Here is a 23,325-nt window from a genome sequence, read left to right on the forward strand (position 1 = left end):
CCTATGGTTACATACACGACAAAGCTGGGTTGTTGTTGTTTACACTCTGCAAGGCCTGTGGAAGTGAGTGACATCATAGCACTGTAGTTCTGAGGGTTCTAGATGGATGCAACAATCTCCTGTTGCTTCTATGAAGGCCATAATAGACGACATCACCAAACAGCTCCATAGTCACATACACAGCAAAGGAGAGATGTTGTTTACACCTAGTGATGTCAGTGGTATTGAGTGACATCACAGCACAGTGCTAAGGCTCCTGGGCCTGGACACAGCAGCGGCTGCAATATCTCAACGGAGAATACGTTTATATATATGTGTGTGTGTGCGCGTATATATATATATATATATATATATATATATATATATATATATATATTTCTCCGCCGAAATCACTTTTAAACCCATTTCCACCTTTTTTTCCCTTCTCTTCCTCTTACTTTTTTTTCACGTTTTTTTACGTTTTTCTCCTTTTCGCCTCTTTTCTGGGCGTATTATTCTTCTTTTTCTTCTTTTTTTTCGTCTAATGCATACCCCATCAGTGCAGCAATGCTTATTCAATACCGCCAGCAGATGGAGACACTGGGGGATAATTTTCTAAGGATTTATACTGATTTTTCCTGTCTGAATTTGTCGCACAGAAAGTTGCAGGCCAAATATGTGTGACATTTCTGCGACTTTAGCTTCTAGAGCATTTTTACAACATTATACATAGGTGCTGAATACATAAAAAGCGACTGTTCAGCGACAGACAAGTCGCATCGGCTGAAAGTAGGCCAGAATGTCAGTCCATGTTGGAGCAGGTTTAGATACAGTCTAAAGCATAGATCTCAAAGTCTGTGCACAGAATTTAGCAAGGGCCTCGCACCTTCTGATGCATCAGGTAGGTGCACTATAGCATAGCCTAACCCTCTGTACTTTGGTCTATATTGATGCGGGACATAGACAGCCAGCTGATGACCAATCCATTAGTGCAATGGATGGCTGGAAGCATTTGTCTTTGCCTTTGCAATACCACAGAAGCAATGCATGGTCAATGTACAGCAATGACACACCTGTGTGAACAGCCAGGAGACCCCCCCATGTTATGTTACATAGTTACATAGTTAGTACGGTCGAAAAAAGACATATGTCCATCAAGTTCAACCAGGGAATTAAGGGGTAGGGGTGTGGCGCGATATTGGGGAAGGGATGAGATTTTATATTTCTTCATAAGCATTAATCTTATTTTGTCAATTAGGAACATTCAGCACCCACCCGCTATCAAGGCAGCTGCCTATCATGTCATGCCCTACCTGCACAGGTGTGCTGGCTACTCAAATGATCCAATTAAGGAGGCCATTTAGTCAGCAGCAGCAGAAGTCCTGTGCCTGGACGCTCCAACAGCGGCCAGACACAAGCAGAAGCAGCAGAAGCAGCAGCAGCACCACCTTTTGTTTTTTGGCTGCAGCAGCAGCAGCAGCAGCAGCAAGGCCCACAGGGCTGGCTAGCTGGCTAGCCAGCAAGCAGGTAGCAATGAAAGTAGGAATCTTTCTTTTTAACCCTGTAAGGGGGTGGTGCACTGTACCCGAAGATACTGCCATATCGGGTCAATGCATAGGGCGACGGAAGCAAGCTTCGAAATCGGCCCCCGTTCTCAAAAATCCATTTAATATATGGTCCCCAGATAGGGGACGTATCAGATATTAAACTGATAAGAACAGATACTACACTTGATCTTAGCCAAAAGGCCGAGAAGCGATAACCGTGAAAGGGGCGGGCCCAACAAGGTCCCCTTCATGGGCACTATCACTGCTTGCTGTCAGGGAGGCTGCCAGACAATTTTCCATGCACACTCTGGGCTGGGGGGCAGTCAACCACCAGTACACACAGCAGAACCTAAACCCATACCATTATTGCTAAGCAGCAAGACAGGGGCCCATTGCACTCCCACGGGGCCTTTTTAAATGCAATCCATAACCCGGATTTGCCAGGAACCCTTCTTACTCCTCCTACTTGCATGTGACACTGGGCTTAGGATCTGCATAGGAAACACACACACAAGCACACACCTACCTTTGTTGCCTGCAGATGCCTCCTTGGCTGTCCCCAAACGGTATCAAACCAACACCCACGGGAAGCTGTAAGCATAGAGGACATGCCTGCACCCCATTGGACTTACCTGTGTGGGTTAAATCCGGGTTATTTGACAACCTATGGCGGTGATGGTTCTGCTCAGGCAGAGCAGTGCTGATGCTCCTCATAAAGCTGTCGCTGCTGTGAAGGTTCTAGGTGACATCACAATCCCTATGGTTACATACACGACAAAGCTGGGTTGTTGTTGTTTACACTCTGCAAGGCCTGTGGAAGTGAGTGACATCATAGCACTGTAGTTCTGAGGGTTCTAGATGGATGCAACAATCTCCTGTTGCTTCTATGAAGGCCATAATAGACGACATCACCAAACAGCTCCATAGTCACATACACAGCAAAGGAGAGATGTTGTTTACACCTAGTGATGTCAGTGGTATTGAGTGACATCACAGCACAGTGCTAAGGCTCCTGGGCCTGGACACAGCAGCGGCTGCAATATCTCAACGGAGAATACGTTTATATATATGTGTGTGTGTGCGCGTATATATATATATATATATATATATATATATATATATATATATATTTCTCCGCCGAAATCACTTTTAAACCCATTTCCACCTTTTTTTCCCTTCTCTTCCTCTTACTTTTTTTTCACGTTTTTTTACGTTTTTCTCCTTTTCGCCTCTTTTCTGGGCGTATTATTCTTCTTTTTCTTCTTTTTTTTCGTCTAATGCATACCCCATCAGTGCAGCAATGCTTATTCAATACCGCCAGCAGATGGAGACACTGGGGGATAATTTTCTAAGGATTTATACTGATTTTTCCTGTCTGAATTTGTCGCACAGAAAGTTGCAGGCCAAATATGTGTGACATTTCTGCGACTTTAGCTTCTAGAGCATTTTTACAACATTATACATAGGTGCTGAATACATAAAAAGCGACTGTTCAGCGACAGACAAGTCGCATCGGCTGAAAGTAGGCCAGAATGTCAGTCCATGTTGGAGCAGGTTTAGATACAGTCTAAAGCATAGATCTCAAAGTCTGTGCACAGAATTTAGCAAGGGCCTCGCACCTTCTGATGCATCAGGTAGGTGCACTATAGCATAGCACCCTCTGTACTTTGGTCTATATTGATGCGGGACATAGACAGCCAGCTGATGACCAATCCATTAGTGCAATGGATGGCTGGAAGCATTTGTCTTTGCCTTTGCAATACCACAGAAGCAATGCATGGTCAATGTACAGCAATGACACACCTGTGTGAACAGCCAGGAGACCCCCCCATGTTATGTTACATAGTTACATAGTTAGTACGGTCGAAAAAAGACATATGTCCATCAAGTTCAACCAGGGAATTAAGGGGTAGGGGTGTGGCGCGATATTGGGGAAGGGATGAGATTTTATATTTCTTCATAAGCATTAATCTTATTTTGTCAATTAGGAACATTCAGCACCCACCCGCTATCAAGGCAGCTGCCTATCATGTCATGCCCTACCTGCACAGGTGTGCTGGCTACTCAAATGATCCAATTAAGGAGGCCATTTAGTCAGCAGCAGCAGAAGTCCTGTGCCTGGACGCTCCAACAGCGGCCAGACACAAGCAGAAGCAGCAGAAGCAGCAGCAGCACCACCTTTTGTTTTTTGGCTGCAGCAGCAGCAGCAGCAAGGCCCACAGGGCTGGCTAGCTGGCTAGCCAGCAAGCAGGTAGCAATGAAAGTAGGAATCTTTCTTTTTAACCCTGTAAGGGGGTGGTGCACTGTACCCGAAGATACTGCCATATCGGGTCAATGCATAGGGCGACGGAAGCAAGCTTCGAAATCGGCCCCCGTTCTCAAAAATCCATTTAATATATGGTCCCCAGATAGGGGACGTATCAGATATTAAACTGATAAGAACAGATACTACACTTGATCTTAGCCAAAAGGCCGAGAAGCGATAACCGTGAAAGGGGCGGGCCCAACAAGGTCCCCTTCATGGGCACTATCACTGCTTGCTGTCAGGGAGGCTGCCAGACAATTTTCCATGCACACTCTGGGCTGGGGGGCAGTCAACCACCAGTACACACAGCAGAACCTAAACCCATACCATTATTGCTAAGCAGCAAGACAGGGGCCCATTGCACTCCCACGGGGCCTTTTTAAATGCAATCCATAACCCGGATTTGCCAGGAACCCTTCTTACTCCTCCTACTTGCATGTGACACTGGGCTTAGGATCTGCATAGGAAACACACACACAAGCACACACCTACCTTTGTTGCCTGCAGATGCCTCCTTGGCTGTCCCCAAACGGTATCAAACCAACACCCACGGGAAGCTGTAAGCATAGAGGACATGCCTGCACCCCATTGGACTTACCTGTGTGGGTTAAATCCGGGTTATTTGACAACCTATGGCGGTGATGGTTCTGCTCAGGCAGAGCAGTGCTGATGCTCCTCATAAAGCTGTCGCTGCTGTGAAGGTTCTAGGTGACATCACAATCCCTATGGTTACATACACGACAAAGCTGGGTTGTTGTTGTTTACACTCTGCAAGGCCTGTGGAAGTGAGTGACATCATAGCACTGTAGTTCTGAGGGTTCTAGATGGATGCAACAATCTCCTGTTGCTTCTATGAAGGCCATAATAGACGACATCACCAAACAGCTCCATAGTCACATACACAGCAAAGGAGAGATGTTGTTTACACCTAGTGATGTCAGTGGTATTGAGTGACATCACAGCACAGTGCTAAGGCTCCTGGGCCTGGACACAGCAGCGGCTGCAATATCTCAACGGAGAATACGTTTATATATATGTGTGTGTGTGCGCGTATATATATATATATATATATATATATATATATATATATATATATTTCTCCGCCGAAATCACTTTTAAACCCATTTCCACCTTTTTTTCCCTTCTCTTCCTCTTACTTTTTTTTCACGTTTTTTTACGTTTTTCTCCTTTTCGCCTCTTTTCTGGGCGTATTATTCTTCTTTTTCTTCTTTTTTTTCGCCTAATGCATACCCCATCAGTGCAGCAATGCTTATTCAATACCGCCAGCAGATGGAGACACTGGGGGATAATTTTCTAAGGATTTATACTGATTTTTCCTGTCTGAATTTGTCGCACAGAAAGTTGCAGGCCAAATATGTGTGACATTTCTGCGACTTTAGCTTCTAGAGCATTTTTACAACATTATACATAGGTGCTGAATACATAAAAAGCGACTGTTCAGCGACAGACAAGTCGCATCGGCTGAAAGTAGGCCAGAATGTCAGTCCATGTTGGAGCAGGTTTAGATACAGTCTAAAGCATAGATCTCAAAGTCTGTGCACAGAATTTAGCAAGGGCCTCGCACCTTCTGATGCATCAGGTAGGTGCACTATAGCATAGCCTAACCCTCTGTACTTTGGTCTATATTGATGCGGGACATAGACAGCCAGCTGATGACCAATCCATTAGTGCAATGGATGGCTGGAAGCATTTGTCTTTGCCTTTGCAATACCACAGAAGCAATGCATGGTCAATGTACAGCAATGACACACCTGTGTGAACAGCCAGGAGACCCCCCCATGTTATGTTACATAGTTACATAGTTAGTACGGTCGAAAAAAGACATATGTCCATCAAGTTCAACCAGGGAATTAAGGGGTAGGGGTGTGGCGCGATATTGGGGAAGGGATGAGATTTTATATTTCTTCATAAGCATTAATCTTATTTTGTCAATTAGGAACATTCAGCACCCACCCGCTATCAAGGCAGCTGCCTATCATGTCATGCCCTACCTGCACAGGTGTGCTGGCTACTCAAATGATCCAATTAAGGAGGCCATTTAGTCAGCAGCAGCAGAAGTCCTGTGCCTGGACGCTCCAACAGCGGCCAGACACAAGCAGAAGCAGCAGCAGCACCACCTTTTGTTTTTTGGCTGCAGCAGCAGCAGCAGCAGCAGCAAGGCCCACAGGGCTGGCTAGCTGGCTAGCCAGCAAGCAGGTAGCAATGAAAGTAGGAATCTTTCTTTTTAACCCTGTAAGGGGGTGGTGCACTGTACCCGAAGATACTGCCATATCGGGTCAATGCATAGGGCGACGGAAGCAAGCTTCGAAATCGGCCCCCGTTCTCAAAAATCCATTTAATATATGGTCCCCAGATAGGGGACGTATCAGATATTAAACTGATAAGAACAGATACTACACTTGATCTTAGCCAAAAGGCCGAGAAGCGATAACCGTGAAAGGGGCGGGCCCAACAAGGTCCCCTTCATGGGCACTATCACTGCTTGCTGTCAGGGAGGCTGCCAGACAATTTTCCATGCACACTCTGGGCTGGGGGGCAGTCAACCACCAGTACACACAGCAGAACCTAAACCCATACCATTATTGCTAAGCAGCAAGACAGGGGCCCATTGCACTCCCACGGGGCCTTTTTAAATGCAATCCATAACCCGGATTTGCCAGGAACCCTTCTTACTCCTCCTACTTGCATGTGACACTGGGCTTAGGATCTGCATAGGAAACACACACACAAGCACACACCTACCTTTGTTGCCTGCAGATGCCTCCTTGGCTGTCCCCAAACGGTATCAAACCAACACCCACGGGAAGCTGTAAGCATAGAGGACATGCCTGCACCCCATTGGACTTACCTGTGTGGGTTAAATCCGGGTTATTTGACAACCTATGGCGGTGATGGTTCTGCTCAGGCAGAGCAGTGCTGATGCTCCTCATAAAGCTGTCGCTGCTGTGAAGGTTCTAGGTGACATCACAATCCCTATGGTTACATACACGACAAAGCTGGGTTGTTGTTGTTTACACTCTGCAAGGCCTGTGGAAGTGAGTGACATCATAGCACTGTAGTTCTGAGGGTTCTAGATGGATGCAACAATCTCCTGTTGCTTCTATGAAGGCCATAATAGACGACATCACCAAACAGCTCCATAGTCACATACACAGCAAAGGAGAGATGTTGTTTACACCTAGTGATGTCAGTGGTATTGAGTGACATCACAGCACAGTGCTAAGGCTCCTGGGCCTGGACACAGCAGCGGCTGCAATATCTCAACGGAGAATACGTTTATATATATGTGTGTGTGTGCGCGTATATATATATATATATATATATATATATTTCTCCGCCGAAATCACTTTTAAACCCATTTCCACCTTTTTTTCCCTTCTCTTCCTCTTACTTTTTTTTCACGTTTTTTTACGTTTTTCTCCTTTTCGCCTCTTTTCTGGGCGTATTATTCTTCTTTTTCTTCTTTTTTTTCGTCTAATGCATACCCCATCAGTGCAGCAATGCTTATTCAATACCGCCAGCAGATGGAGACACTGGGGGATAATTTTCTAAGGATTTATACTGATTTTTCCTGTCTGAATTTGTCGCACAGAAAGTTGCAGGCCAAATATGTGTGACATTTCTGCGACTTTAGCTTCTAGAGCATTTTTACAACATTATACATAGGTGCTGAATACATAAAAAGCGACTGTTCAGCGACAGACAAGTCGCATCGGCTGAAAGTAGGCCAGAATGTCAGTCCATGTTGGAGCAGGTTTAGATACAGTCTAAAGCATAGATCTCAAAGTCTGTGCACAGAATTTAGCAAGGGCCTCGCACCTTCTGATGCATCAGGTAGGTGCACTATAGCATAGCCTAACCCTCTGTACTTTGGTCTATATTGATGCGGGACATAGACAGCCAGCTGATGACCAATCCATTAGTGCAATGGATGGCTGGAAGCATTTGTCTTTGCCTTTGCAATACCACAGAAGCAATGCATGGTCAATGTACAGCAATGACACACCTGTGTGAACAGCCAGGAGACCCCCCCATGTTATGTTACATAGTTACATAGTTAGTACGGTCGAAAAAAGACATATGTCCATCAAGTTCAACCAGGGAATTAAGGGGTAGGGGTGTGGCGCGATATTGGGGAAGGGATGAGATTTTATATTTCTTCATAAGCATTAATCTTATTTTGTCAATTAGGAACATTCAGCACCCACCCGCTATCAAGGCAGCTGCCTATCATGTCATGCCCTACCTGCACAGGTGTGCTGGCTACTCAAATGATCCAATTAAGGAGGCCATTTAGTCAGCAGCAGCAGAAGTCCTGTGCCTGGACGCTCCAACAGCGGCCAGACACAAGCAGAAGCAGCAGAAGCAGCAGCAGCACCACCTTTTGTTTTTTGGCTGCAGCAGCAGCAGCAGCAGCAGCAAGGCCCACAGGGCTGGCTAGCTGGCTAGCCAGCAAGCAGGTAGCAATGAAAGTAGGAATCTTTCTTTTTAACCCTGTAAGGGGGTGGTGCACTGTACCCGAAGATACTGCCATATCGGGTCAATGCATAGGGCGACGGAAGCAAGCTTCGAAATCGGCCCCCGTTCTCAAAAATCCATTTAATATATGGTCCCCAGATAGGGGACGTATCAGATATTAAACTGATAAGAACAGATACTACACTTGATCTTAGCCAAAAGGCCGAGAAGCGATAACCGTGAAAGGGGCGGGCCCAACAAGGTCCCCTTCATGGGCACTATCACTGCTTGCTGTCAGGGAGGCTGCCAGACAATTTTCCATGCACACTCTGGGCTGGGGGGCAGTCAACCACCAGTACACACAGCAGAACCTAAACCCATACCATTATTGCTAAGCAGCAAGACAGGGGCCCATTGCACTCCCACGGGGCCTTTTTAAATGCAATCCATAACCCGGATTTGCCAGGAACCCTTCTTACTCCTCCTACTTGCATGTGACACTGGGCTTAGGATCTGCATAGGAAACACACACACAAGCACACACCTACCTTTGTTGCCTGCAGATGCCTCCTTGGCTGTCCCCAAACGGTATCAAACCAACACCCACGGGAAGCTGTAAGCATAGAGGACATGCCTGCACCCCATTGGACTTACCTGTGTGGGTTAAATCCGGGTTATTTGACAACCTATGGCGGTGATGGTTCTGCTCAGGCAGAGCAGTGCTGATGCTCCTCATAAAGCTGTCGCTGCTGTGAAGGTTCTAGGTGACATCACAATCCCTATGGTTACATACACGACAAAGCTGGGTTGTTGTTGTTTACACTCTGCAAGGCCTGTGGAAGTGAGTGACATCATAGCACTGTAGTTCTGAGGGTTCTAGATGGATGCAACAATCTCCTGTTGCTTCTATGAAGGCCATAATAGACGACATCACCAAACAGCTCCATAGTCACATACACAGCAAAGGAGAGATGTTGTTTACACCTAGTGATGTCAGTGGTATTGAGTGACATCACAGCACAGTGCTAAGGCTCCTGGGCCTGGACACAGCAGCGGCTGCAATATCTCAACGGAGAATACGTTTATATATATGTGTGTGTGTGCGCGTATATATATATATATATATATATATATATATATATATATATTCTCCGCCGAAATCACTTTTAAACCCATTTCCACCTTTTTTTCCCTTCTCTTCCTCTTACTTTTTTTTCACGTTTTTTTACGTTTTTCTCCTTTTCGCCTCTTTTCTGGGCGTATTATTCTTCTTTTTCTTCTTTTTTTTCGTCTAATGCATACCCCATCAGTGCAGCAATGCTTATTCAATACCGCCAGCAGATGGAGACACTGGGGGATAATTTTCTAAGGATTTATACTGATTTTTCCTGTCTGAATTTGTCGCACAGAAAGTTGCAGGCCAAATATGTGTGACATTTCTGCGACTTTAGCTTCTAGAGCATTTTTACAACATTATACATAGGTGCTGAATACATAAAAAGCGACTGTTCAGCGACAGACAAGTCGCATCGGCTGAAAGTAGGCCAGAATGTCAGTCCATGTTGGAGCAGGTTTAGATACAGTCTAAAGCATAGATCTCAAAGTCTGTGCACAGAATTTAGCAAGGGCCTCGCACCTTCTGATGCATCAGGTAGGTGCACTATAGCATAGCCTAACCCTCTGTACTTTGGTCTATATTGATGCGGGACATAGACAGCCAGCTGATGACCAATCCATTAGTGCAATGGATGGCTGGAAGCATTTGTCTTTGCCTTTGCAATACCACAGAAGCAATGCATGGTCAATGTACAGCAATGACACACCTGTGTGAACAGCCAGGAGACCCCCCCATGTTATGTTACATAGTTACATAGTTAGTACGGTCGAAAAAAGACATATGTCCATCAAGTTCAACCAGGGAATTAAGGGGTAGGGGTGTGGCGCGATATTGGGGAAGGGATGAGATTTTATATTTCTTCATAAGCATTAATCTTATTTTGTCAATTAGGAACATTCAGCACCCACCCGCTATCAAGGCAGCTGCCTATCATGTCATGCCCTACCTGCACAGGTGTGCTGGCTACTCAAATGATCCAATTAAGGAGGCCATTTAGTCAGCAGCAGCAGAAGTCCTGTGCCTGGACGCTCCAACAGCGGCCAGACACAAGCAGAAGCAGCAGAAGCAGCAGCAGCACCACCTTTTGTTTTTTGGCTGCAGCAGCAGCAGCAGCAGCAGCAAGGCCCACAGGGCTGGCTAGCTGGCTAGCCAGCAAGCAGGTAGCAATGAAAGTAGGAATCTTTCTTTTTAACCCTGTAAGGGGGTGGTGCACTGTACCCGAAGATACTGCCATATCGGGTCAATGCATAGGGCGACGGAAGCAAGCTTCGAAATCGGCCCCCGTTCTCAAAAATCCATTTAATATATGGTCCCCAGATAGGGGACGTATCAGATATTAAACTGATAAGAACAGATACTACACTTGATCTTAGCCAAAAGGCCGAGAAGCGATAACCGTGAAAGGGGCGGGCCCAACAAGGTCCCCTTCATGGGCACTATCACTGCTTGCTGTCAGGGAGGCTGCCAGACAATTTTCCATGCACACTCTGGGCTGGGGGGCAGTCAACCACCAGTACACACAGCAGAACCTAAACCCATACCATTATTGCTAAGCAGCAAGACAGGGGCCCATTGCACTCCCACGGGGCCTTTTTAAATGCAATCCATAACCCGGATTTGCCAGGAACCCTTCTTACTCCTCCTACTTGCATGTGACACTGGGCTTAGGATCTGCATAGGAAACACACACACAAGCACACACCTACCTTTGTTGCCTGCAGATGCCTCCTTGGCTGTCCCCAAACGGTATCAAACCAACACCCACGGGAAGCTGTAAGCATAGAGGACATGCCTGCACCCCATTGGACTTACCTGTGTGGGTTAAATCCGGGTTATTTGACAACCTATGGCGGTGATGGTTCTGCTCAGGCAGAGCAGTGCTGATGCTCCTCATAAAGCTGTCGCTGCTGTGAAGGTTCTAGGTGACATCACAATCCCTATGGTTACATACACGACAAAGCTGGGTTGTTGTTGTTTACACTCTGCAAGGCCTGTGGAAGTGAGTGACATCATAGCACTGTAGTTCTGAGGGTTCTAGATGGATGCAACAATCTCCTGTTGCTTCTATGAAGGCCATAATAGACGACATCACCAAACAGCTCCATAGTCACATACACAGCAAAGGAGAGATGTTGTTTACACCTAGTGATGTCAGTGGTATTGAGTGACATCACAGCACAGTGCTAAGGCTCCTGGGCCTGGACACAGCAGCGGCTGCAATATCTCAACGGAGAATACGTTTATATATATGTGTGTGTGTGCGCGTATATATATATATATATATATATATATATATATATATATATATATTTCTCCGCCGAAATCACTTTTAAACCCATTTCCACCTTTTTTTCCCTTCTCTTCCTCTTACTTTTTTTTCACGTTTTTTTACGTTTTTCTCCTTTTCGCCTCTTTTCTGGGCGTATTATTCTTCTTTTTCTTCTTTTTTTTCGTCTAATGCATACCCCATCAGTGCAGCAATGCTTATTCAATACCGCCAGCAGATGGAGACACTGGGGGATAATTTTCTAAGGATTTATACTGATTTTTCCTGTCTGAATTTGTCGCACAGAAAGTTGCAGGCCAAATATGTGTGACATTTCTGCGACTTTAGCTTCTAGAGCATTTTTACAACATTATACATAGGTGCTGAATACATAAAAAGCGACTGTTCAGCGACAGACAAGTCGCATCGGCTGAAAGTAGGCCAGAATGTCAGTCCATGTTGGAGCAGGTTTAGATACAGTCTAAAGCATAGATCTCAAAGTCTGTGCACAGAATTTAGCAAGGGCCTCGCACCTTCTGATGCATCAGGTAGGTGCACTATAGCATAGCCTAACCCTCTGTACTTTGGTCTATATTGATGCGGGACATAGACAGCCAGCTGATGACCAATCCATTAGTGCAATGGATGGCTGGAAGCATTTGTCTTTGCCTTTGCAATACCACAGAAGCAATGCATGGTCAATGTACAGCAATGACACACCTGTGTGAACAGCCAGGAGACCCCCCCATGTTATGTTACATAGTTACATAGTTAGTACGGTTGAAAAAAGACATATGTCCATCAAGTTCAACCAGGGAATTAAGGGGTAGGGGTGTGGCGCGATATTGGGGAAGGGATGAGATTTTATATTTCTTCATAAGCATTAATCTTATTTTGTCAATTAGGAACATTCAGCACCCACCCGCTATCAAGGCAGCTGCCTATCATGTCATGCCCTACCTGCACAGGTGTGCTGGCTACTCAAATGATCCAATTAAGGAGGCCATTTAGTCAGCAGCAGCAGAAGTCCTGTGCCTGGACGCTCCAACAGCGGCCAGACACAAGCAGAAGCAGCAGAAGCAGCAGCAGCACCACCTTTTGTTTTTTGGCTGCAGCAGCAGCAGCAGCAGCAGCAAGGCCCACAGGGCTGGCTAGCTGGCTAGCCAGCAAGCAGGTAGCAATGAAAGTAGGAATCTTTCTTTTTAACCCTGTAAGGGGGTGGTGCACTGTACCCGAAGATACTGCCATATCGGGTCAATGCATAGGGCGACGGAAGCAAGCTTCGAAATCGGCCCCCGTTCTCAAAAATCCATTTAATATATGGTCCCCAGATAGGGGACGTATCAGATATTAAACTGATAAGAACAGATACTACACTTGATCTTAGCCAAAAGGCCGAGAAGCGATAACCGTGAAAGGGGCGGGCCCAACAAGGTCCCCTTCATGGGCACTATCACTGCTTGCTGTCAGGGAGGCTGCCAGACAATTTTCCATGCACACTCTGGGCTGGGGGGCAGTCAACCACCAGTACACACAGCAGAACCTAAACCCATACCATTATTGCTAAGCAGCAAGACAGGGGCCCATTGCACTCCCACGGGGCCTTTTTAAATGCAATCCATAACCCGGATTTGCCAGGAACCCTTCTTACTCCTCCTACTTGCATGTGACACTGGGCTTAGGATCTGCATAGGAAACACACACACAAGCACACACCTACCTTTGTTGCCTGCAGATGCCTCCTTGGCTGTCCCCAAACGGTATCAAACCAACACCCACGGGAAGCTGTAAGCATAGAGGACATGCCTGCACCCCATTGGACTTACCTGTGTGGGTTAAATCCGGGTTATTTGACAACCTATGGCGGTGATGGTTCTGCTCAGGCAGAGCAGTGCTGATGCTCCTCATAAAGCTGTCGCTGCTGTGAAGGTTCTAGGTGACATCACAATCCCTATGGTTACATACACGACAAAGCTGGGTTGTTGTTGTTTACACTCTGCAAGGCCTGTGGAAGTGAGTGACATCATAGCACTGTAGTTCTGAGGGTTCTAGATGGATGCAACAATCTCCTGTTGCTTCTATGAAGGCCATAATAGACGACATCACCAAACAGCTCCATAGTCACATACACAGCAAAGGAGAGATGTTGTTTACACCTAGTGATGTCAGTGGTATTGAGTGACATCACAGCACAGTGCTAAGGCTCCTGGGCCTGGACACAGCAGCGGCTGCAATATCTCAACGGAGAATACGTTTATATATATGTGTGTGTGTGCGCGTATATATATATATATATATATATATATATATATATATATATATATATTTCTCCGCCGAAATCACTTTTAAACCCATTTCCACCTTTTTTTCCCTTCTCTTCCTCTTACTTTTTTTTCACGTTTTTTTACGTTTTTCTCCTTTTCGCCTCTTTTCTGGGCGTATTATTCTTCTTTTTCTTCTTTTTTTTCGTCTAATGCATACCCCATCAGTGCAGCAATGCTTATTCAATACCGCCAGCAGATGGAGACACTGGGGGATAATTTTCTAAGGATTTATACTGATTTTTCCTGTCTGAATTTGTCGCACAGAAAGTTGCAGGCCAAATATGTGTGACATTTCTGCGACTTTAGCTTCTAGAGCATTTTTACAACATTATACATAGGTGCTGAATACATAAAAAGCGACTGTTCAGCGACAGACAAGTCGCATCGGCTGAAAGTAGGCCAGAATGTCAGTCCATGTTGGAGCAGGTTTAGATACAGTCTAAAGCATAGATCTCAAAGTCTGTGCACAGAATTTAGCAAGGGCCTCGCACCTTCTGATGCATCAGGTAGGTGCACTATAGCATAGCCTAACCCTCTGTACTTTGGTCTATATTGATGCGGGACATAGACAGCCAGCTGATGACCAATCCATTAGTGCAATGGATGGCTGGAAGCATTTGTCTTTGCCTTTGCAATACCACAGAAGCAATGCATGGTCAATGTACAGCAATGACACACCTGTGTGAACAGCCAGGAGACCCCCCCATGTTATGTTACATAGTTACATAGTTAGTACGGTCGAAAAAAGACATATGTCCATCAAGTTCAACCAGGGAATTAAGGGGTAGGGGTGTGGCGCGATATTGGGGAAGGGATGAGATTTTATATTTCTTCATAAGCATTAATCTTATTTTGTCAATTAGGAACATTCAGCACCCACCCGCTATCAAGGCAGCTGCCTATCATGTCATGCCCTACCTGCACAGGTGTGCTGGCTACTCAAATGATCCAATTAAGGAGGCCATTTAGTCAGCAGCAGCAGAAGTCCTGTGCCTGGACGCTCCAACAGCGGCCAGACACAAGCAGAAGCAGCAGAAGCAGCAGCAGCACCACCTTTTGTTTTTTGGCTGCAGCAGCAGCAGCAGCAGCAGCAAGGCCCACAGGGCTGGCTAGCTGGCTAGCCAGCAAGCAGGTAGCAATGAAAGTAGGAATCTTTCTTTTTAACCCTGTAAGGGGGTGGTGCACTGTACCCGAAGATACTGCCATATCGGGTCAATGCATAGGGCGACGGAAGCAAGCTTCGAAATCGGCCCCCGTTCTCAAAAATCCATTTAATATATGGTCCCCAGATAGGGGACGTATCAGATATTAAACTGATAAGAACAGATAAGGTTTCAACAAAATTTTATTGAATAAATAAGAAACCATACAAAATTTAAAATGCAAAATAATAAAAGGTTCACAAAAGTTTTAAAATACAAATAATAAAACCAGTAATAAAAGGAGAAAAAATAAAAATGGCAGGATAAAACATTATACAAATGTCATAAAAACTGATTATACTGTTATTTCGTTCCATAGAGGCAGACACCACATGGATGCTGCCTCGCTGGCCCCCAACTGTTTCTTGTCTCTTAGGTAATAGATGTACATCTCACTCAGGGCCAGCTTTATACAGTTTTTAACATCAATAAAATCATGTTTAAAAAGTAAGATGTTCCTAACTTTCCAGATGGCATTTTTAAAACAATTAATAATCATCCAGCAGATCATCTGCTGTTTAAAATTGGGGCAGTTAAAAAGACCGTAAAAGACACATTCGTGATTAAAATGTTTTAGGCCGCAGGCCCACTTCAAAAGTGGGCCTACCTTCCTCCAAAGCTCCCGTGCAAAAGGGCAGTTCCAAAATATGTGCAGCACCGTTTCGTCCACTCCGCAGCCATCTCTCGGGCACTTGGCTCTCGCCACCAGTCCTCGCCTGTGCTGGAACTCACGAGTAGGGAGGCACTGGTGGACGATTGCCCAGGCAAGATCCCTGTGTACATTCGCCAGAAACTTCCCGTACACGTTCCGCCATACCTTTTTGGATCTTGCCTGTGTGAAATTGGACACTGCCAGGGTAACCTCACTCCGCCTGAGGACCTTTGATACCTTTCTCTGGTCCCCCAGTATGTCAGGCTCCAAATCTTGGAGACCTAGGAGCCTGACTGTCTTTTCCAACACCACATAATGTTTTGGGGGACACAGAAGCACCGGAGCGTTCAGAGGGATGCGCAACCATCTTTTAAAAACCATGCCCGCAGCGTACCTTAAAAAGCAGCTAAAAATGCCATCGGATTTAATAATTTTAAAACAGAAACAGAAATACTTTATGTAAAAGAAAGTAAAAAGGTTAGGAACATCTTTCCCGCCATTATCTTTACTTTTGTACATAAAATCACGCTTTAATTTCTCCATTTTTGAACCCCATAAAAAAGAAAAAACAATTCTAGTTACTTTTTTAATGTATAAAATAGATGGAGGAAATACCATGGCAATGTATAGCATAATAGGGAGTAAAACCATCTTTATTATTAAAATCTTCCCCTCCATGGTAAGGTTTCTAAGATTCCACATTAAAATCTTCTTCTCCATCTTAGCTATAGCTGAATCCCAGTTAGGGCTCCCATCATTGACCTGGTTAAAAACAATACCTAAAACTTTAATTTGATCCTGTTGCATTGTGACTCCTGGGGTGATGGATGAATCCCAGGAGCCAATATAAAAACAGTCACATTTATCTGTGTTTAGCTTAAAACCAGAGACCTCGCAGAAATAGCTGGTGTTCCTCAATGCCCCCCTCATGGATGGAGAGTCCGGGCACAGTATGGTGACATCATCCATGTACCCCAACACCTTTAGATGGGTCCCTCCTCCACCAGGTATCGGTACGCCTCTTACTACCCGGTCTTTTCTGAGGAGGGCCATCAGTGGTTCGATTGCGCAAATAAAAAGGAGTGGGGACAGGGGGCAGCCCTGTTTGACACCTGATAAAAGAGGAACACCGCTGGTTAAAAAGCCATTAACAGAGACTTGACTAAAACAGGATCGGTATAAAAGCATGATTCGGCTTAAAATCGTTTCAGGCACTGCCATCTTTTTAAGAACTAAAAACAGGTATTCATGGGAGACCCTATCAAAGGCTTTTTCAAAGTCTAAGGATAAAATTGCTACAGTTTGATTTCTATCCTTAAAATACCATAAAACATCTCTTAAAATATTTAGGGATTCAGCTATAGACCTTCCAGGTACCCCACAAACCTGATTTGGGTGAATTAATTTATGAATAAAAGGTTTAAAACGGACAGCTAATAACTTGGCTAAAACTTTATAATCGACATTTAAAAGTGTGATGGGGCGCCAATTTTTTAGCATATCCTTTTCACCCTTTTTAAAAAGTAATGATACAATCCCCCTCCTCCAGGAAGGGGGAAGTTCATTAACAATAAAAGTTTCTTTATACAATAAAACCATATCATCCTTTAAAATATCCCAAAAAGCTAAATAAAATTCGATGGGTAAACCATCTTCCCCAGGGGCCTTCCCACTAGAAAAACTTTTAAAAACAAATAAAAGTTCATCTAAGTTAAGATCACGGGATAAAACCTCCTGGTCTAAAACATCTAGCTTAAAATCAAGGGAATTAAGAACATGTTCTAAAAAGGATGGATTAAGATCTTTCTTATTAAAAAGAAGCTGGTAGAAGTTAAAAACTGCATCTAACATGCCTTTTGGAGTGGATTCACCCTCAAGGTTTTGGATGATATCCCTCCTATTCATCACTTTTTTAAAAAAGAAACGGGAACATTTCTCGCCCTCCTCCAGGTGCTGCACATGTGAGTTAAAAATGATTTGTTTCCCTTTCTTTTCTATGGCATGTTTTATTTCAGTTTTAAGGTTTAAAATATCATTTTCTACATCCATACCAGCTTCTTTCAATTTAAAAAGTACATTTAAACGCATGTTAAGAACATAAAACCACTGTTTTTCCATTTTTGCCTTCTTCTTACCTGCTTTGATAAAAAAAAATCTGATTTTAGATTTGGTGCCCTCCCACCAGTGCAGCATAGGCTCGTGGGGTTTTCTTTGTGATTGCCAGCATTGGTAGGTCCGCACAAACTCCTCTTTTATCTCAGGGTCCTCTAGGAGTGTGGTGTTTAATCTCCAGAGGCCCCTTTTTGCTTTTTGCTCCCCCTCTAGCTCCAGGCCCACCAAGAGGAGCTTATGATCAGAGAAGATATTCTGCTCGAGTGTGCATTTCAGGGGTTTAAAAGCTCTAGAGGAAAAAATAAAATCGATTCTGGAGCTCACTCTTCCATTGGACCATGTGGCGCCTGGGTCCTCCGGCAAGAGATCCTTCCAGCAATCTTTCAAATTAAAATCATCAATAAAATTTTTAAGCAGGTAAGAAGTGCGGTCTTTACGATTAATATCCCCACCCTGCCGGTGTTCCCCATCACGTATGCAGTTAAAATCACCTCCCACCAGCAGGGGGGAAGACCCAACACAAAACAGTGGTAAAATTTCAAATAGTTCTGCCCGCTCCTGTTTATCAGGAGGGGCATACACATTTAAAACACGAATTAAAAGTCCATTAAAATATAGATGAATTAAAAGAGCTCTGCCAGGCACAATCTCAGTTACTGTATGAATAGAAAAGGACTGGCCTCGGCAGAGCAGCCCAACACCCACAGAACGACAGTCATTTGCACCGGACCATATGGATGGGCCCAGCTTCCAGTCTTCTTTTAAGTCTTTATAGTCCATTTTACTAGGGATTCCACATTCTTGTAGCAGGCAAAGGTCAAAGTCACATGTCTCTAGATAAGAAAATAAAGCAGCCCTGCGATCAGGGCTCTTTAAGGACCTCACATTGAGTGAGGCAATTTTTACAGGGATAGGCATAGTTTATGGAGAGTCCGTGCTTGGAGAATCAAAGTCAATAATAAGCTGCGTACCGTCATCCCCCGCCTGCGGGGTCATCAGCTCCTTGATGTTCTGAGGGTCGGAGCTTGAGATCGATGATGCCCCGACCCTGAGCTCGCTCTCGTCCGAACTACGGCACGCCGCTTTCCTTTGAATGTCTTCCTCTTCTTCTTCTCTTTGTCTTTTAAATGTCACACTGCTGTCCATATCCTCTGCGTTGCTCTCACTCGATGTAATCTCTGGCCCCCGGCTGATGGATCTGCGTCTTCTTTCATCATTTGACGACTGGAACTGCTGCACAGGGGCCTGTGAGGCCTCTTTTCCGGAACCTTTGCCGCTACCTTGGGAAGTTTTCATCGCTTGTTCCCCAGCAAGCGTTGCTGAGGACTGTTGCTCCAACTTCCCCATCGATCGACGATGGCCAGTTTTACCCACCGGGTCCACTGCTGGCGGGGCAGCAAACCCTGGTTTGGCGCCACTTGTCTTCTTGGCCCTGTCCTGTATAGGCGGAGTAACAGGACCGGGCTCAGACCTGGCCACCTGGCTCCCCTTCCGGCGGGCTTTCACCGGGGCCTCTTCGTCCGGAGCAGGGCGACCCTGGGCCAAGCCAGTACCTGGCTTATGCTGCAATTTTGGGTCCACTTTTGCCCCCACCGAGGCCCGTCGGCTGCCACCCGCCACAGGTGAGCCCCCTTCAGAAGTTTCGGCGGGCTCTTGAGCCAGGTAGGAAGTCGATCGACGTCTTTCAATTTCCCGGGCAGTAAACTCGATCACCCGCCCGGGCTTCGTGGAATCCCCATGGCCTCCCCCTAGCACTACCACCGGTGGGCCCCCCGATGGAGCACCAGAGGTCTTGGGCCTGGACCCATCAGTACCTGCCATCTGGGGTTTGGGCATCTTAAAAAAGGACGTCTTTTGTCCTGTCCCCTCTTTGGGTGGGCCCAGCCTTGACCCACCCATCGTAGTTTTTGCTTTATGGGGACAGGAATTAAAATCGTGATTTTCCTCTCCGCAGAGGTTGCACCTTATCGTATGGCTACATCTTGAGGCTATGTGACCTTCTTGGCCACACCTATTGCAGCGAATCACACGCTCCGCGCCGCAGGTCTCCTGGGTGTGGCCAAACCTCAAGCAATTTCGGCAATACATAGGCATTTGAGGATAGAACAGGAAGCCCCGAACTCTCCCGATGGCAAAATTTGGGGGCGGATGGCAAAGACCCCCAATACCACCGGGATCCTTACGGAGCTTGACCCAGAACTTCCTCTTGCCGTTCCAGAACCGCACGGAGTTCAAGATTTTGTTTGCGAATCGCACCTCTTCGCAGTATCGCCGAAGAAAAGTGGCTATATCCTCCGTGGTCACATGAGGGCTGTGCATAGCCACCACCAACGGTATATGTTCCTCACCATAGAGGAACTGGAACGAAAGACCGTCGAGTCGATCGTCCCTCTGGTCCGCACCAGACAAGGTTGCATAGATGTTATCGCAACACGCCGTGGCCGTGAAGGTGACGGTATACAGGCCACGGCTTTCCTGGTCATTTAGACACAGGATGTCCTCCCTATTGAGGCGGAAGTAGTCAAGAAGAATCACCTCCGCAATGAAGCGGAGGTTCTTCAACTGACGATGGCTCTCCGACACCTCTATGCGGATGGTATTTCGCATCGACATTTCCCCAGAGGGGAAAGCCCAGGAGAACGGCATCTTCCACACCCAGGGACTAAGCCCCTTCCCCAATAGCAGCAGGGGCTCGGAATCCCGCTATAAAAGCGGAACCCTTACCCAAGGCAGAGGTCGGGGGTACCCTAGGTGCTTCCGAAGCTACAGGTAACGCTCAACGTACCGAAAATGCCTTCTGAGACACAAGGTCCCAGAGACAGGGGGATCGCAACCCGTTGTCCGTGGACTAAGCCCGCTCCCCAATAGCAGCAAGGGGGTGAAGTCCCTCCGTAAGGAGAGACAATCCCCCAAGGCCGAGAAGCGGGGTACCACAGACACCTTCCGACCAGACCAAATGCAGATACTACACTTGATCTTAGCCAAAAGGCCGAGAAGCGATAACCGTGAAAGGGGCGGGCCCAACAAGGTCCCCTTCATGGGCACTATCACTGCTTGCTGTCAGGGAGGCTGCCAGACAATTTTCCATGCACACTCTGGGCTGGGGGGCAGTCAACCACCAGTACACACAGCAGAACCTAAACCCATACCATTATTGCTAAGCAGCAAGACAGGGGCCCATTGCACTCCCACGGGGCCTTTTTAAATGCAATCCATAACCCGGATTTGCCAGGAACCCTTCTTACTCCTCCTACTTGCATGTGACACTGGGCTTAGGATCTGCATAGGAAACACACACACAAGCACACACCTACCTTTGTTGCCTGCAGATGCCTCCTTGGCTGTCCCCAAACGGTATCAAACCAACACCCACGGGAAGCTGTAAGCATAGAGGACATGCCTGCACCCCATTGGACTTACCTGTGTGGGTTAAATCCGGGTTATTTGACAACCTATGGCGGTGATGGTTCTGCTCAGGCAGAGCAGTGCTGATGCTCCTCATAAAGCTGTCGCTGCTGTGAAGGTTCTAGGTGACATCACAAATCCCTTTGGTTACATACACAACAAAGCTGGGTTGTTGTTGTTTACACTCTGCAAGGCCTGTGGAAGTGAGTGACATCATAGCACTGTAGTTCTGAGGGTTCAAGATGGATGCAACAATCTCCTGTTGCTTCTATGAAGGCCGTAATAGACGACATCACCAAACAGCTCCATAGTCACATACACAGCAAAGGAGAGATGTTGTTTACACCTAGTGATGTCAGTGGTATTGAGTGACATCACAGCACAGTGCTAAGGCTCCTGGGCCTGGACACAGCAGCGGCTGCAATATCTCAACGGAGAATACGTTTATATCTATGTGTGTGTGTGTGCGCATATATATATATATATATATATATATATATATATATATATATTTCTCCGCCGAAATCACTTTTAAACCCATTTCCACCTTTTTTTCCCTTCTCTTCCTCTTACTTTTTTTTCACGTTTTTTTACGTTTTTCTCCTTTTCGCCTCTTTTCTGGGCGTATTATTCTTCTTTTTCTTCTTTTTTTTCGTCTAATGCATACCCCATCAGTGCAGCAATGCTTATTCAATACCGCCAGCAGATGGAGACACTGGGGGATAATTTTCTAAGGATTTATACTGATTTTTCCTGTCTGAATTTGTCGCACAGAAAGTTGCAGGCCAAATATGTGTGACATTTCTGCGACTTTAGCTTCTAGAGCATTTTTACAACATTATACATAGGTGCTGAATACATAAAAAGCGACTGTTCAGCGACAGACAAGTCGCATCGGCTGAAAGTAGGCCAGAATGTCAGTCCATGTTGGAGCAGGTTTAGATACAGTCTAAAGCATAGATCTCAAAGTCTGTGCACAGAATTTAGCAAGGGCCTCGCACCTTCTGATGCATCAGGTAGGTGCACAATAGCATAGCCTAACCCTCTGTACTTTGGTCTATATTGATGCGGGACATAGACAGCCAGCTGATGACCAATCCATTAGTGCAATGGATGGCTGGAAGCATTTGTCTTTGCCTTTGCAATACCACAGAAGCAATGCATGGTCAATGTACAGCAATGACACACCTGTGTGAACAGCCAGGAGACCCCCCCCCCCCCCCCCCCCCATGTTATGTTACATAGTTACATAGTTAGTACGGTCGAAAAAAGACATATGTCCATCACGTTCAACCAGGGAATTAAGGGGTAGGGGTGTGGCGCGATATTGGGGAAGGGATGAGATTTTATATTTCTTCATAAGCATTAATCTTATTTTGTCAATTAGGAACATTCAGCACCCACCCGCTATCAAGGCAGCTGCCTATCATGTCATGCCCTACCTGCACAGGTGTGCTGGCTACTCAAATGATCCAATTAAGGAGGCCATTTAGTCAGCAGCAGCAGAAGTCCTGTGCCTGGACGCTCCAACAGGGGCCAGACACAAGCAGAAGCAGCAGAAGCAGCAGCAGCACCACCTTTTGTTTTTTGGCTGCAGCAGCAGCAAGGCCCACAGGGCTGGCTAGCTGGCTAGCCAGCAAGCAGGTAGCAATGAAAGTAGGAATCTTTCTTTTTAACCCTGTAAGGGGGTGGTGCACTGTACCCGAAGATACTGCCATATCGGGTCAATGCATAGGGCGACGGAAGCAAGCTTCGAAATCGGCCCCCGTTCTCAAAAATCCATTTAATATATGGTCCCCAGATAGGGGACGTATCAGATATTAAACTGATAAGAACAGATACTACACTTGATCTTAGCCAAAAGGCCGAGAAGCGATAACCGTGAAAGGGGCGGGCCCAACAAGGTCCCCTTCATGGGCACTATCACTGCTTGCTGT

At 46.0% G+C, this 23,325-nt stretch overlaps 8 non-coding genes and 1 pseudogene across 8 annotated transcripts; all 9 read right to left on the reverse strand.

Annotated features, from left to right (window-relative positions):
- Positions 1 to 1,548: 1,548 nt before the first annotated feature.
- LOC130347491 (U2 spliceosomal RNA) lies at positions 1,549 to 1,739 on the reverse strand. The gene has a single exon (XR_008885413.1). It is a non-coding gene; the product is annotated as a U2 spliceosomal RNA (small nuclear RNA).
- Positions 1,740 to 3,819: 2,080 nt separating this feature from the next.
- LOC130347492 (U2 spliceosomal RNA) lies at positions 3,820 to 4,010 on the reverse strand. Its single transcript, XR_008885414.1, has one exon. It is a non-coding gene; the product is annotated as a U2 spliceosomal RNA (small nuclear RNA).
- Positions 4,011 to 6,090: 2,080 nt separating this feature from the next.
- On the reverse strand, positions 6,091 to 6,281 carry LOC130347493 (U2 spliceosomal RNA). The gene has a single exon (XR_008885415.1). It is a non-coding gene; the product is annotated as a U2 spliceosomal RNA (small nuclear RNA).
- Positions 6,282 to 8,354: 2,073 nt separating this feature from the next.
- LOC130347494 (U2 spliceosomal RNA) lies at positions 8,355 to 8,545 on the reverse strand. The gene has a single exon (XR_008885416.1). It is a non-coding gene; the product is annotated as a U2 spliceosomal RNA (small nuclear RNA).
- Positions 8,546 to 10,629: 2,084 nt separating this feature from the next.
- On the reverse strand, positions 10,630 to 10,820 carry LOC130347495 (U2 spliceosomal RNA). Its single transcript, XR_008885417.1, has one exon. It is a non-coding gene; the product is annotated as a U2 spliceosomal RNA (small nuclear RNA).
- A 2,089-nt stretch (positions 10,821 to 12,909) lies between these two features.
- Positions 12,910 to 13,100, reverse strand: LOC130347497 (U2 spliceosomal RNA). The gene has a single exon (XR_008885418.1). It is a non-coding gene; the product is annotated as a U2 spliceosomal RNA (small nuclear RNA).
- Positions 13,101 to 15,191: 2,091 nt separating this feature from the next.
- LOC130347442 (U2 spliceosomal RNA) lies at positions 15,192 to 15,377 on the reverse strand. The gene has a single exon (XR_008885374.1). It is a non-coding gene; the product is annotated as a U2 spliceosomal RNA (small nuclear RNA).
- Positions 15,378 to 20,766: 5,389 nt separating this feature from the next.
- LOC130347451 (U2 spliceosomal RNA) lies at positions 20,767 to 20,984 on the reverse strand (annotated as a pseudogene).
- Positions 20,985 to 23,074: 2,090 nt separating this feature from the next.
- On the reverse strand, positions 23,075 to 23,265 carry LOC130347498 (U2 spliceosomal RNA). Its single transcript, XR_008885419.1, has one exon. It is a non-coding gene; the product is annotated as a U2 spliceosomal RNA (small nuclear RNA).
- Positions 23,266 to 23,325: the final 60 nt, after the last annotated feature.

This window comes from Hyla sarda, unplaced genomic scaffold, assembly GCF_029499605.1.
Source record: "Hyla sarda isolate aHylSar1 unplaced genomic scaffold, aHylSar1.hap1 scaffold_839, whole genome shotgun sequence".
NCBI classification, from domain to species: Eukaryota; Metazoa; Chordata; class Amphibia; order Anura; family Hylidae; genus Hyla; species Hyla sarda.